This window comes from Hesperophylax consimilis, chromosome 1 (genome assembly GCF_061612785.1).
Source record: "Hesperophylax consimilis isolate HC1 chromosome 1, BYU_Hcon_1.0, whole genome shotgun sequence".
NCBI lineage: Eukaryota > Metazoa > Arthropoda > Insecta > Trichoptera > Limnephilidae > Hesperophylax > Hesperophylax consimilis.
Genome location: NC_142836.1, coordinates 6,962,172 through 6,976,095, shown reverse-complemented (window position 1 = coordinate 6,976,095; position 13,924 = coordinate 6,962,172). Strand labels below are relative to the sequence as shown.

The window sequence follows — 13,924 nt, the reverse complement described above, 5'->3', positions numbered from 1 at the left end:
TTGATTTAGTTACTCACCTTCATACCACTCAGTTTAATCTATACCTACTTCTTAGTTTTTTGTGTCTATCTATTTAAATTATTCTTGTAGATGAAACATGCTCAAGGCATAGCTCGAGTGGTTTATATGAATAATCTATTGCAATCTCGCCTAATTTCTTGTTGCGTAGGTCCTCGTTGGATACATTTTGATTGAATTCTAGCTAGCTTTTGAAATTATGCATTAACTTTGAATTCAAAATAATATGCAGATTGACAAACATTAATGCAATTCAGATGAAATTAAAATATTTTCTCTAATTCGCAAATAACGAGTTATAAAAAAAATCAAAGCTTTTTTGGTTTTTACAAAACTTAAATACGCACCTTTTTTAAAATATAATGTCACCGCAAACGAAAGTACAATTTTTTCACATAAGTCAAACAAATTATGATACTTGTATTATTTCGAAATATAAATATAACATAAAATAGTTTTATTTTTTTATTTATGCCTTGGATATTTTGAAATGCTGCTAAGTAGACTCTTGCAATTAGAGAAACTCATTAGTTTTATCAACAGTATGCAACCTCTATGTCTACCTGTTACTCGATATAAGATTGATGAACATTAAAATGGTTCTTTTTCACCACCGCCCATCATGGCACACTCTCACTCAAGGCTTTTTTTAATTCTGGCCCAGTTTAAAATGCCTTAGAGCTCTTCGGCATGCAAAACAACTGTTCCCTTTACGTAGAGTAAATCTGAAATGGGAGGAATCTATGTACGTTGAAGAAATTCAAAAAGATTGTTCGGTAAAAAAAAATAGTTTTCGCATTTTCGGTTGCCCCAGGTGCCAAATATCTCATCCCGGCTCTAGTGAGAAGTGTGTAATTAATTGCAACCTAATATTTAATTACTGTGTTCATTAAAATAATTAATAACGTTACATTAAGAATTTATTAAGTGAGCCTAAGGTTATCTGAACCACAAATGCTTTGTAATTTGTTTGAGTTGAAGTTTAAAAAAATGCTTTCATTTTGTACTTATATAATTATTACACGTGTTTATACAAAAATATCTGCTATTGACACATGAAACCCGCTAAAGCACGATGAGTTTGTCAAAACAAAATCATTAAACCTTTAGAATCATTTGAATTCATAATATGATGATAATGGAGATATTGTGTGATAATGTGTGCCATCGAACTTTAAATATTTTTGCGGTAATGAAGTAATAACGGAAAGTAATTTAAGTTGGTAGAATCCGTTACATTGTTAGAAACCGTGTTTAAATAAGTTTTGTACCCACACGGAGGAAAACGATCCTAAAAAAAATTGATAGAATGCCTATTTCCTGATAAAATATTGGACATTCAGAATATATTGAAACACGTGTTCACCCATGTCCTTTTTTCCTGATAAACATCATGATGGAATGCGACAATATCAGTAAGTATGAACACGTGTTCCGCCGTCCTCATAAAACATTCGATTTTGTGATAATTTGTTAGAAACTCTGTCAATTCATTGGTTAATGGCCTGCATTCCAGTTTTTAATAAGAATTAACAAAATTAACATATTTTAGTAAGTTTTCTCCGTAAACTATTTGTGATTTAAGTGGGATATTTTTTGATAATAAGTACGATGTAACAAGTCACAAAACACAAACCACTTATTTGTTATTTATTAGTTCTACAACGAAAGAAAAATTAAATAAATTAATGATGTTAAATTATCTGCATAATTACTTTAACATTAAAATTCGTAGCACGGATATCATTAAGGATATAAACATTATAAAAAAATCTTTTTCGGATGCCTCATTTCACCGCGACTCGATATCATACGATATAATTTCCTTTGGCGCAACATCTATTGACAGTGATGAAACGCTTATGTTAATACACCACATCAATTAAAGTCTTTGAGATCATTAATACTTTATTTTTATTTATTTAATTTCCTTTCCTCGGCAACATTAATCAAATGCAGCACAGAAGCGGGTTCTAACGTCTATAAAATGACTCCAAACGATCGGAATTTGGATTCGAAGCCGCATGTGTTGCAATCGCATTTATAAGCATAATTTATTTAGATCAATCGATTTAATCCGACCATTTTAGAAGGACGAACTGTACGGCTATTTTCCCTATTAATATTCATGTTTTTATTTCATTTAAATAAACAGAGATTTCGGACTACGATAGTGTACTTTTTATGTGTCTTTTGACTGCCGTCCTACGCAGTAATGTGTCAAAATTAATGATATAAATAAAAACTTTATAACGGTTCGTAAAAGCAATAAGTTTATCGCATAAACGGATGATGTCAATCACGCCATGCCTAGCCATACGAGGCGGCTTTTTGGGAATGTGCAACAGAGGTGGGCGGTTACTTTTTAGTCAGAATTTCACAATATTGCATTATTTTAATACAAAAACATTTTTGTAATGAAATTATTGGATAAAGATTCAACTTTAACAGACAAATTAGGGGTTCGTTTTTTTTCGGTCAATAATAAGTGGGGTGCAATTTTAGATTATAAAGTTTTATTTTTATTTTTCATGTTAACTCGTACAAGAGTCTCTACTGCTCCTAACCGCCTGGAGCCAGTGATACTATGTCATCACCAACTGAAGTATGTTGTGAGGCTGAAGGTAGTGGGCCGGGAAAGGAGATGGAGAAGAGAAAGTTGGGGAGAAGAAGGTAGATAAGTACCTGCCTATTCCACCAGGTATACACTATTCTCCTTATACCTGGTCACCAAACACGGCTAAAGCCATTTCAGGCATCGTTTCAGTTCTGAATGGTGGTCTTACACCAGGTCCCATACTGGTGTAAGATTTATTCCATTCCGGAACTTGCCGCAAATATATTAAATATTATTTAAATGAGTAAATTGTGAAATAACACAAATTAATCAAATAAAATTTACTTGCACAAGCCAGGATTTGAACCCACAATCTCCGGCTTGCTAATCGAAAGCCTTACCTCTCGACCATAGAGGCCGTTAAAGGTGGTTTCATGGATCTTCAATATATTTTTGCAAGTAATAGCTGTGATAACGAATGTCAACAATAAATAAACATTTTGATCGGCAGTTCTTTTTCATAAAACGATTGAATAAAATACTCTTCTGTTTTGGAAAACTTTATAAAAAGTCAAACAAGAACTAAATCGTGCTACAAGAAAAATACTTATAGATTGTTAGTTGTGTCAATCAATCGTGAGTTGTCATCTTGGTAAAAACTTTAATTCTTTATGATAAATTTCCAATTTAGTTTTACTAAGCTTTGCCTATTTCTTAAGCAAAACTGTTTAGTTTTTCGCAATAAATTAAGAAATAAACAGTTTTTTATTATTATCTCGTAAATTTACCATCGACACAAGATTAATGAAGACATTCACCGCCTGTTCCGACTAAGATTGCACGTGAAAGATCGCACCGAAGATAATATAGACCAAGAGAGATTTGAAGATCAGTAGCGTTTCTTAAAAAAACGGTGTAGTACTAAAAACCCAACAAAGAATGTTTTTAAACCCAATAATAGGATGTGACTCAGTAAAGATGGTGTTTCATCTTACTCTCTTTTATGTAAAGATATTTTATTTTGTAAGCGTAAATATATAAGAAATATATTTTCCAAATCAACGAACCAAAAAATATTCATGAAGTGCTGAAATAAAAAATCTGTAACCACAATGATTTAGACTTTGTACCTTAATACGGTTAAGTATTTAGTGATGTGGTAATAAGATCTACAGATGTGAGAGCGTATATAAGGAAATCTTTAAATAATAGCATCAACAACAAAAATGTCCAAAGAAGCTAAACTTGCTGTCCACAATGGATTGCCACTACCATCCCTGATATATGACAGTGAGAAATGGAACTGGCAAAGTAAGGATAAAAGTAGAATGAATGCTAAGGTAATGGGATACATCATACGAGGGATAAAATATGTACGACGGTCTGAAAATATGAAGATTCGCCAAAAATACATGGCTGATGGAATCGTAATGAGCATGATTAAAAAAGAGACGGTTCGATGGTTTGGGCGTGTAAAGCGGATGACCAAAGAAAAGAGTCTAAGGAGATTATATGACGCGAATTTGAATCTTAGAAGATGTCGGGGACGCTAGACGAAGACATCGCATGATCAAATGTAAAAAATGCATAATGATCTTTTACAATCACACTACTCAAATATACTCAGTTTTGTTAAATACATATTGTAACAAAAAATATGAATAAACATATGAATAAAATACAAAAATAAAAATGAACCAAATACTTGATTCGGGCCATGTCAAGAGTCAGAATAACAGAAGGAGAAGAACGACACGATGTATGAAAGTGAATGAAGAAAGGAGTAATAAATTATTATAAGCAATAATGAGTCGCCTGTAATATTAATACAAATCGAAAATATCTCCCGAGTAAAAATAAATACGACATAATAAGCAGTAATTGTTGATTGAAGTACTAGTACATATTGAATTATTTGGCGTGTTGGAAATAAGCCGACGTGGCTCAGTGGTCTAGAGCGTCTGACCGGACATCAGAAGGCGCGGGTTCAATTCCCGTCGAAGGCATTTATTTTTACTCGGGAGATATTTTCAATTTGTATTAATATTACAGGAGACTAATTATTGCTTATAATAAATTATTATCCTTTGTGCAATGCATAAAACCTTGTCTTATAAACATTAGTTTATCATAAAAAATAATAAGAAAGGAGTGTTTGCCAAGACCGAGTTTTTCATCTTCGGGGAAACAGAGTGTGATGGTTTGTTACTTAGATATATTTAATATTCACAATTCCAAGAAGAGATTAAATATCATTGAAAAAATATATTATAAGAAATATAATTTTTTGGAGTTTGTTTTAAGTATTTTAAGACTGCACTGAGCGCATTAAAGGTGTGAAAGACGAAGAAAACTTGTTAACCAACAATATTTTTGAGAAGCCTGAGAATTTTTTTAATTAAAGAAAAAAATATACGTCGCTGGGTGGAGCCACTTCATTCCAGATCGTCCCAGTTCTGTAATCGTGACGCGATTAAAATCAAGCTTTTGCGAATCTTTTCCTTTTCAATTAAAACTTAATCACGTTTGCGCATTAACCGCCCAATTATCCGCACTCGAAATTGTACCAAATAATTCAGAACGTTACAGATGCATAATATATGTAAGTAATACCTTCTACTTCGTACATAATTGCGAATGTAGTCATAAATAGTTCACTCATATACCTACACACCGACTCTTAGAACACTTCAGTTTTATTCAATTTTTTATAGAGATTAGAAAAAAAAACCACCATATAAATTAAAAATAACCGCCATAGGCCTAAAAATCTTAATCTAAAAAATAATAATAATAATTAATTATCCACGTGAAATCAGCATTCGTATATACAAGTACGTATTGTTAGTGAGTTAGGTAGGTACCAATAGAATGAACAAAATATCGTTTTGATTCTTGATATTACGCGGTATTGTTTTTTTATTAGCCAACTCAAGCCATAAAAATGCGTTATTACAATAAACGGTAGACGTAATAATTTACCCAGTGAGTAAAATAAATCAGGTCAGAAAAAAACATTGTTGTCTCGCATGTTGTTCACAACTCTTAATTATGTTAAAACCAATATTGACTGCGATATCCATGTTGACTTTCACCACTTCATATAGGTATAATACTCGTATAAAAGTATATTGTTTTTCAATTTGTAAAAAACATAATAAAGTATCTGAAGTTTACAATGTTACTGTCTAAAGACAATTCAATTGAGATAATTCAATTAATAAAAGCTCTATGTTACTTTTTGAAAGTGCTTATTGACTTGATTTCGTGGGATTTGTGAGATTTTCGAACGACTTTGCCTTCAAAATATAAACGTAAATAATAAATATTCGATGATAGTAGGCTAAACTTAACATATTCATTAGTTCGTATTAATGAATCTAAAATTTTAATTGAACCAGGTTAAAAATACGTAATAAATACGGAGCTGTAGGCAGTATTTTGTTGGTACGTTTTTTTCCAACATAATGAATGACTTCACGGAAGCTTTCTCAATTTATTTCTTTGCAATTTGATAGCGGATCAGTAGCGAGAAGATATAAAACATGTTGGTTAACCCAGAAGCACGTTAATCTGGCAATATGTCATAATACCATGAATGTGTAGTCAACCTGGTAAAAAAATTGCTTAAAACCTACTTAGGCCGAGGATAAAACGATAAAATGAAACTCAAAATAAGCTATTGCGTATATACCAAAAAATCTTATCCGTTAAAGTGTGGAATAATTGAGTAGTTTATTATTAAGAAACAAATATTTCGAATGGTGTTTTTAAAGTTGCATTTTACCTTGAACTTCTAGATCATGCAGTATCATTTCTGTCGTGAGTTAAGACGCTTCGAAACATCCATTTTAATGTCATTAAATAGTACAAGGAATAAATTAAACCAGTAATGTCGCTTTCCCAACAGAAACCCAATTTTGAATCGAGAATAGAGCAAGTATTAACGAAATAGAAAGAGTAATAGCCTTACTAAAAACACATGGTTTAAATATTACGCGGTGCGTAAAGTCAAATGTAAAGTGGGAACGCACAACAATTCCTTTCAAACGAATCGTTTTAAGAAATATTCCACAGAACAGATCACGTGGATCCGGCTTTATGCAAATATTTCGTATTTGGAAGAAAAAATTAGGCGTACTTATTATTTCCGAAGTTTGTAAATCAGTCTCGACTTTTTTGTGTTCAGATGACAGAGGAATTTTATAAAACCAATACATCTATGCCCGTTGGCAGCATTAACCAATCAAATGAAGCATACTTGTGCAATCTATGAATGATCGAGAGAATCGGCGAGATTCTTGCATCAAATGCTTTCCCGTGCCTCGGCGCATACCTGAACGTATTTCTGTCCTCCTGTTATCAACTTCTAATCGATACGGTGATTTATATGCTGAACAGAAGTTTTGCCAGGTGTCAGGGGTCTGATTAACTATGTTTTCTAGTTTCTAATGGATGCTTTGGTTTATCAATAATTATTATTTATAAATGTTGGTACTTACAAGAAATTAAGTACTGTTGGTTACCCTATTTAATTGAAAAAAACACTTAAATCCAGGTTCGACCAAATATGTACAAAACAACATTTACCAGACGTGGATGTTCTAAACCGAATATAATCTTTTCTATCACCATCCTTGTAACTGGTTTAGTATGGTATCAATATAAATCACTGTTCGTAATATTGTTCGTTTTATAGAGCAGATATAATTTTAGAAATGTCAATTAAAACACAAATGTTGTCTTGTCTTTTATGGAGTTAAAAAATATAAGATGATAATATAAATTGCAATTATTTATGCTAATCTCGATCAGAAGACAGGTAGGAGACAACGAGTAAATAAAAAGAATATTCTAGAGATAAAGATGAAAAACTGACATAAATCTACAAACCTGCCCGGAAAATCATAAAAGGTCTCAACTATAAATCCGAAAACTTGTTGTGTGCTTGTGTGTTTGTGTCTGATTATGTGTGTGTGTGTGCGTTTGAAGTCGACTAGCAATCCAGAGGTCGCCGGTTCAAATACCGGCGTGCGCAAGTACATTTTATTTTATTGGTTTGTGAATTTGTATTTCACAATGTAATCATTTTAAATAATATGAGGTAAATTTGCGGCACGTTCCAGAGTGGAAGATACTCTTAGTATTGTCCTGGTGTAAAACCACCATCCAGAATTTAAACGTTGCTTGAAATGTCTTTCGCCGTGTTTGGTGATCATATCTGAATAGCCAAGAACTTCCCCACCCTCGTCTTCCCCATATCCTTCCCATCAGTGCTTTCAGCCTCACAACGTACCCCAGTTGGGGATGCCACAGTTTCACTGGCTCCAGACGATCGGGAGCAGTTGGGACTCTTGTGTGGCATTTACATTTAAAAAATTAATAATTCTACTACGATTAGCTCTAGCGTCACGAAATATGAACAGAGTTCATATTTCGTGATAATATAATAATGTTCAATGCCTTCACGCACTATTTTTTTTTCAATTTTTTTAATTGTATCATCGAGGGGGTTCGAAAAAGAACTGTTGAAACAGCCGCTTTCAAATTCTATATTTAAATTTAATTAAATAATGGGAAGGGATCTTTTTTCATTAATTAATAATACGTTGTGGAATTCATTTGGCAATATGTAGAAAAAAATGGTGTTTTATTATATGTAACTGAAAATTGTAAACATGTTTAATTTCTTAGGACAAGTATTCAGTGTATTAATATTTAGAAGTGATCAAATGATTAACTGCTACAACATTCTAAGTTATAAGCCGGATAGATAGATTTCGATTAGTATTGTTTATAATGAATTTAAGTCATTCCAAAACACGTAATTCTGTTTGACTTGTCGGGGATTAAAAATGAGTTCATACGCGGCAAATTCGTCATGCACCAGTAGACGCTGTTTCGAAGAATTGATTACAGAGGAGGGAAGTAGGAACTTTCTAATAGAAACAAATCTTCATCTATCAATATGACACTTTACTCTACTATCAAAACTACTCGCTGTTATAATGAAGTTATAAAACACAAAAAAATTTTTAAAGAGACGACAAATTTGGCCACCACATAACAAGTCGATGTTAGTCGATTACGAAATGAAGCGAATTCATCCCTTATTCATTGGACTTTTGTTATAAGGTTTCCCTCGTTTTATGCTAGTGTGAAGGTTATAGAAATGAATGTGTTCCACAAATAAGGCAAGGGAAAAATCACAGGTGTCACTAATGTTAAAATAGACATTACTGAGGCGCTGTCAATATGTGGGGAAAATGTATATTCATAAAAAACTACTTCTCAAAACGAAAAAGCAAGATACAAGAATGGGTTTACCTACGTACTTTCGTTTGTTTTATCATTTCATTGATATTAATATGCAAATTTTTTGGTACACCGATATCTAAATTTAATATATGTATATATTATATGGTACCTATTCGATACGTTAAAATATCCAATGAGATAATAATTTCATAGAGAAATACTGGATAAATCATTAAGCTCTTATCCTAGCTATCACATAAGCGCACACCCTTCGCTTTATACATTTGCATACATATTTTTCATGCATATTCCTCTAGAATGATATACGCTATATTCTACATGAATGAAATATTCGATTCACATTCGAATATCAAGTCTCCTTACTCGTTTATTGCATTTATTTGTAATGCACGAATAGTTTGCATTTGTTAGGAAAATATATAAGCTTGTTTTACTTCAAAGTTAATACAGATGGTATTTGCTTATATTTTAAAAATAATATTATTTTTAAAACTATTTGAAAACCACAAGCGTTAGATAGCGGCATTCGATGATACACAATGCGGCACTTTTCCACGATTTTCCGATCCAAACAAAATGATTCCACCATTATTGGAAAACAAAACAGATTATCTTCAGTGATGGGTCTAATCAAGTTGATCGACAAAGATTATAGGGTGAATCATATCGAACTTCGGAAACCGTTAAACTTTTGCTTTGCCAATAATAAATTAGAAACGATAACGTTTTATAACTCTTACTCATCATTATTCAATATTTTCCACGTGAAAATATGGGCTAACTTTTACAATATTCAGAGAAAAAAAATTATAGTTTTTTTATTATTAGTTTCTAATTTTCCCAGAGAAAGATATAAACGTATCTATAGGCTTTCATTTTTATCTCATATTATAAACAAGCCCATCCTAAGTAATACAAATCAACTTAATTTGCCCTTCAGTCGGTGTTAGTAATTTTTAAAGAACATATAACACAAAAATGTGGTTAGGAAATTTATTGCATTAAAAATGGATTTTTATTGGGGAACTTGTTAGTCCTTTTTCATGTACAACTTTATTTGGAAACCTTATGGACAGTGGCACCTTTTCATTATCAATAATGAAAAGAAGATCGAATCAGATGGCCTAAAAGCACGCTTCAATCATCGTGATGATTTTACCGAAGATCTTTTCGCCGATATGAAACGGCATCATTTATAATAAAGTACGTGTTTCACTGTGTACTGTTATCATTTGGATAATAAGGGATGTTGTTTGGCTCTGATTTCAATCAGGGTGAGATTTCGTGACACGGCGAGGGCACTTGATAGACACGAACATTATAATACTTTAGGTACGAACATATCGTGTTAAAAAAATAATAAATTGTATAAATTTATTTATGATAAATGTTTTTTTTTTCACTTTCGAGTAGGTATCATTATGTTTTATGTTATAATAAATTTGCTTGACAACTTGTTTTGGGACCGAACCAGTTCAACCCCTAACCTAACATACTCGTAAGTTCAAAATTTACAGGAGAAACTCGCTAAAAGAGGTCTAACTGAGCAAAATAAGTAAGGTCCAAAAAAAAAATTCAAAATATTTTAAATCACAATAATCAGTGTTTAACGAATTTCCTCGGTGAATATTAACAATTTAGCTATCCAAACATTTCAATTTTATATCTATATTGTCTTTTGATTTATCTTTTATGAAGTAGTTATACTCAAAAACACGTTTCATTTTTCATAAAAATATAGCAAGATTTAGAAATATCAGAAATTCTAAAAACTTTCGACGAATTTGTTTTAAATTTTATAACCTTCATCAGGATAAGTAAAGAGTGCTTTTAAAGATTGATCTGCCTATTTTTTTCTTCGTAACATTAAAATTTCTTCAGCCTTACAGTGTATCATGCGAAATATCTGTATTTTACGGTTGCTTTATGTGATTTGTGATAGTTTTATCGTTAATTTTTTATCAGTAGATTAATGTTCGCCCACGTTATAAAGCACCCATTTAAACGCAAATTAGATATTAAAAATCCTTAACATTGTGCACATAAATTAAGAAAGAGGTGTGCAATTTTGTCATAAGTAACATACTTTCCCTTTGTTTACAAGGAAAGGAAACATAAAGTTTGGCTGAAGGATTAATTTACGATTTTTTTTCTTGTGCACCGCGTCTAACATGATTTCTTTAACATGAACATATTAATTTAAAATAAAAAATCTTAAAGGAGAACAAGATGATGTTTTTATTACATACATCTTTACACGAAGCGCAATAATTAATTTATTGAAACACGTTTCCTCCTTCGCGATGTAATTTTAAAAAATCTTTATTGGGTACATTCTGATGAAATATCTGTCAAGCAGAGATTGTTTCAATATTTCTTTTGAGAGGAATCGAATATGATTTATTACATTAGTTGTATGATGATCGCAGTAGCATAGCGAAAAAAGCTTTTTCATTTCACTTCGGAATATTTTACGCTTTGAAAAATTATGACCAAAAATTTGTTTTGTTGATTTCTATTTTTCATTTCTACCCTTATTCTTATTATCAAATTCCCCAAAACTCACTGTCAAACAGGATCCAAAGAGATTGGAAGATGTCTGAGGACGCTCATAAAAATATACAACCAATTAACTGCTAGATGCAGCAATGACCGTTGACATTTTCAACGTCACTTACAGATAGTTTGACCATTATCTTTTGACGCATGTCACAAAATAGTAAAACTGCCCCAAGGCCTTTTTATAATTCCACTATAACTTTTCTAGTTGTACCAACGTATAGTAATAATAAAATCACATCTTGCGTGTTTCATGATTATTCGGTAATATTATCTTTAGCATTCATCATCATAATCATCATCACTTTTGGCTCTACAACCCCTGGTGGGTCTTGGCCTCCTCAAGAGTCTTCCTCCACTCATCTCGGTCCCGCGCCAGCTCTCTCCAGTTTCGAAGCTCCAAGGCAGACAAATCTTTGAGGACGTTGTCGCTCCATCTTAACCTTGGCCTTCCCAGGCTCCTTCTCCCTATCGGTCTTGAGCTCAGCAGGGACTTTGGTTCTTGATGCTCGGTCATTCTCTCCACATGACCTAGCCACCGAAGTCTTCCCTTTATCTTTAGCATTACTTTAAATTATCAATGTCATGTCAAATCGACATATTTTGGCATTACTTCTAATACATGTTATCACAACTACTTGTTAATATAATTTCGCTTAACTGCAATTTTACAATGCTCTTGAGCTGATTTTTTACACAAAAAGCGCTGTACAAGTTATCCATTATAATTATTATTATTATTACTTATGTGTTCTTCATCCGCAATCTCTGTAATATATTGTTGTTAAATTGTTTCATGGAAAATAAATAACCAGTGTAAAATTTTTATGCTGACAGTCGGAAAAATACTTTCAATCAATTTAATGAAAATTATAAAAATGTACATTTTTTATTCCAATTCCTCTTTAAAATGTAAAAAATCTTTGATGATGCAGTTATCACACAACACGGCATGCGAGCGCGAAGTGGCACGCTCCATCGAAAGTGCATTGCATGTTTTACAAATCGTAATGGACATCAGCAATGGAGAAGGCCTTCTATGTAAATTATAGATTAACATGTCATAACATTCCATGAATTTAATAATGTGCTTTCAATCGCACTAGTCATAGGAAAAAATATTGCTTTTAAAAAGCCATTTGTCCATGACAAACAAAACACCATCAAAACGAGTAAAAAACTTCAGAAACATTTTTTGCAAATAATTTTTAACACTTATTTGTGAAGTGATTTTATTTTGTTTGCATGTAAATAAATCGATTTCAACGAGCAAGCTGATTAATCAGGTCACATATTTAAACCAAATAAATATTTCATGGTATCGAAGTTTAAACAGGAATAATTCTACTTCAGATTAGCGCAAGTAATGTAATGAAAATTAATGTTGACGCTACCAACATGACATATTTAGTGTTGTCAAGTTTAATTTACATTAATAACTATTATTGTTTAATAGTGGTCAAATAATTATTTTTTATGATTGCTATTCGCCTTCCTTACTTTTTAGACATATTTGCAAACTTTCTCTTAAATCTTGATCAGATCAAAAACCTGTCCAAAATTTTGAAAAAAAACGGATTCATAACCTACAAACTTACAAAAAAAATCTTTTAAGTTTGTTATTGCGTTAGGTGGGAATCAAAAGACAACCCCCTGACTTAAAGTTCAATGCGTAGAGCAGTGTTTCTGTCATCTTGCTACGAATGCTGATTTGCAATACGATTGAGCCCATAAACTTACACAAAAAACTTTATGAATTATTATTCTTCGAAGTCCTACAAGTTAAACATATACAATAATAAATTTTAAAAAATTTTTCATTCGCCTTGGTGTAATAAATATTATTAGAAGTATTTATTGTACTGAGCGAACTTATGCGAGTCAAAGTGCTTTGTTTTCAGGTAATCTGTCACTCCGAACAGTCATATTTACGATGAGGTGGTGGAACGGTATTAAGAATGATTTCCAGCAATGGTTTGGTTAGTATATTTGACTATTCGACCTCTCTACCTATCACCCGTTTCATGGTTATTATAAATAAATCTAGCGTATATATTTTTATCAGACGGTTTATCAAATTCGTGCGTTGCTTGTTACTCTTCGGGGCTTCGCTCCTGAATCTTTAATCGAACACGCAAATGATTTTTTAAGATTAATTTAATTATTATTTCTAATAAACATGCGAACGGAAAAGGTTTTTCATTTTGTGGGGTATCAAATCACTCACCACGCCCTCTGAGACTGAGTAAAATTTATGAAATTGCGAATAAATTATGGTAAATATTGCAATATTAATAACGTTTTAGTAATTTAGAAATTTTATACATGACTAGTGCCTCCTTAGTGAACTAGCTAAGAGAGGCAAAGAGCTTTCCTAATAACACAAATATATTTTTATTACCTTTATTAACATTTACAAACACGAATTTGATGGAGCCTACACAACAATTATGCCAAAAATGCTTTCAATTCATAAAATATGTTGATTTTTCTAGAGCGTACCTATTATAA

The 13,924-nt window shown here is 31.9% G+C and overlaps 1 protein-coding gene across 1 annotated transcript in view; it reads right to left on the bottom strand.

Annotated features, from left to right (window-relative positions):
- The window catches only part of ham (hamlet), a 242,068-nt gene that overhangs the window by 11,545 nt on the left and 216,599 nt on the right, over nt 1-13,924 (bottom strand). The gene's annotated exons all lie outside the window — the stretch shown is intronic.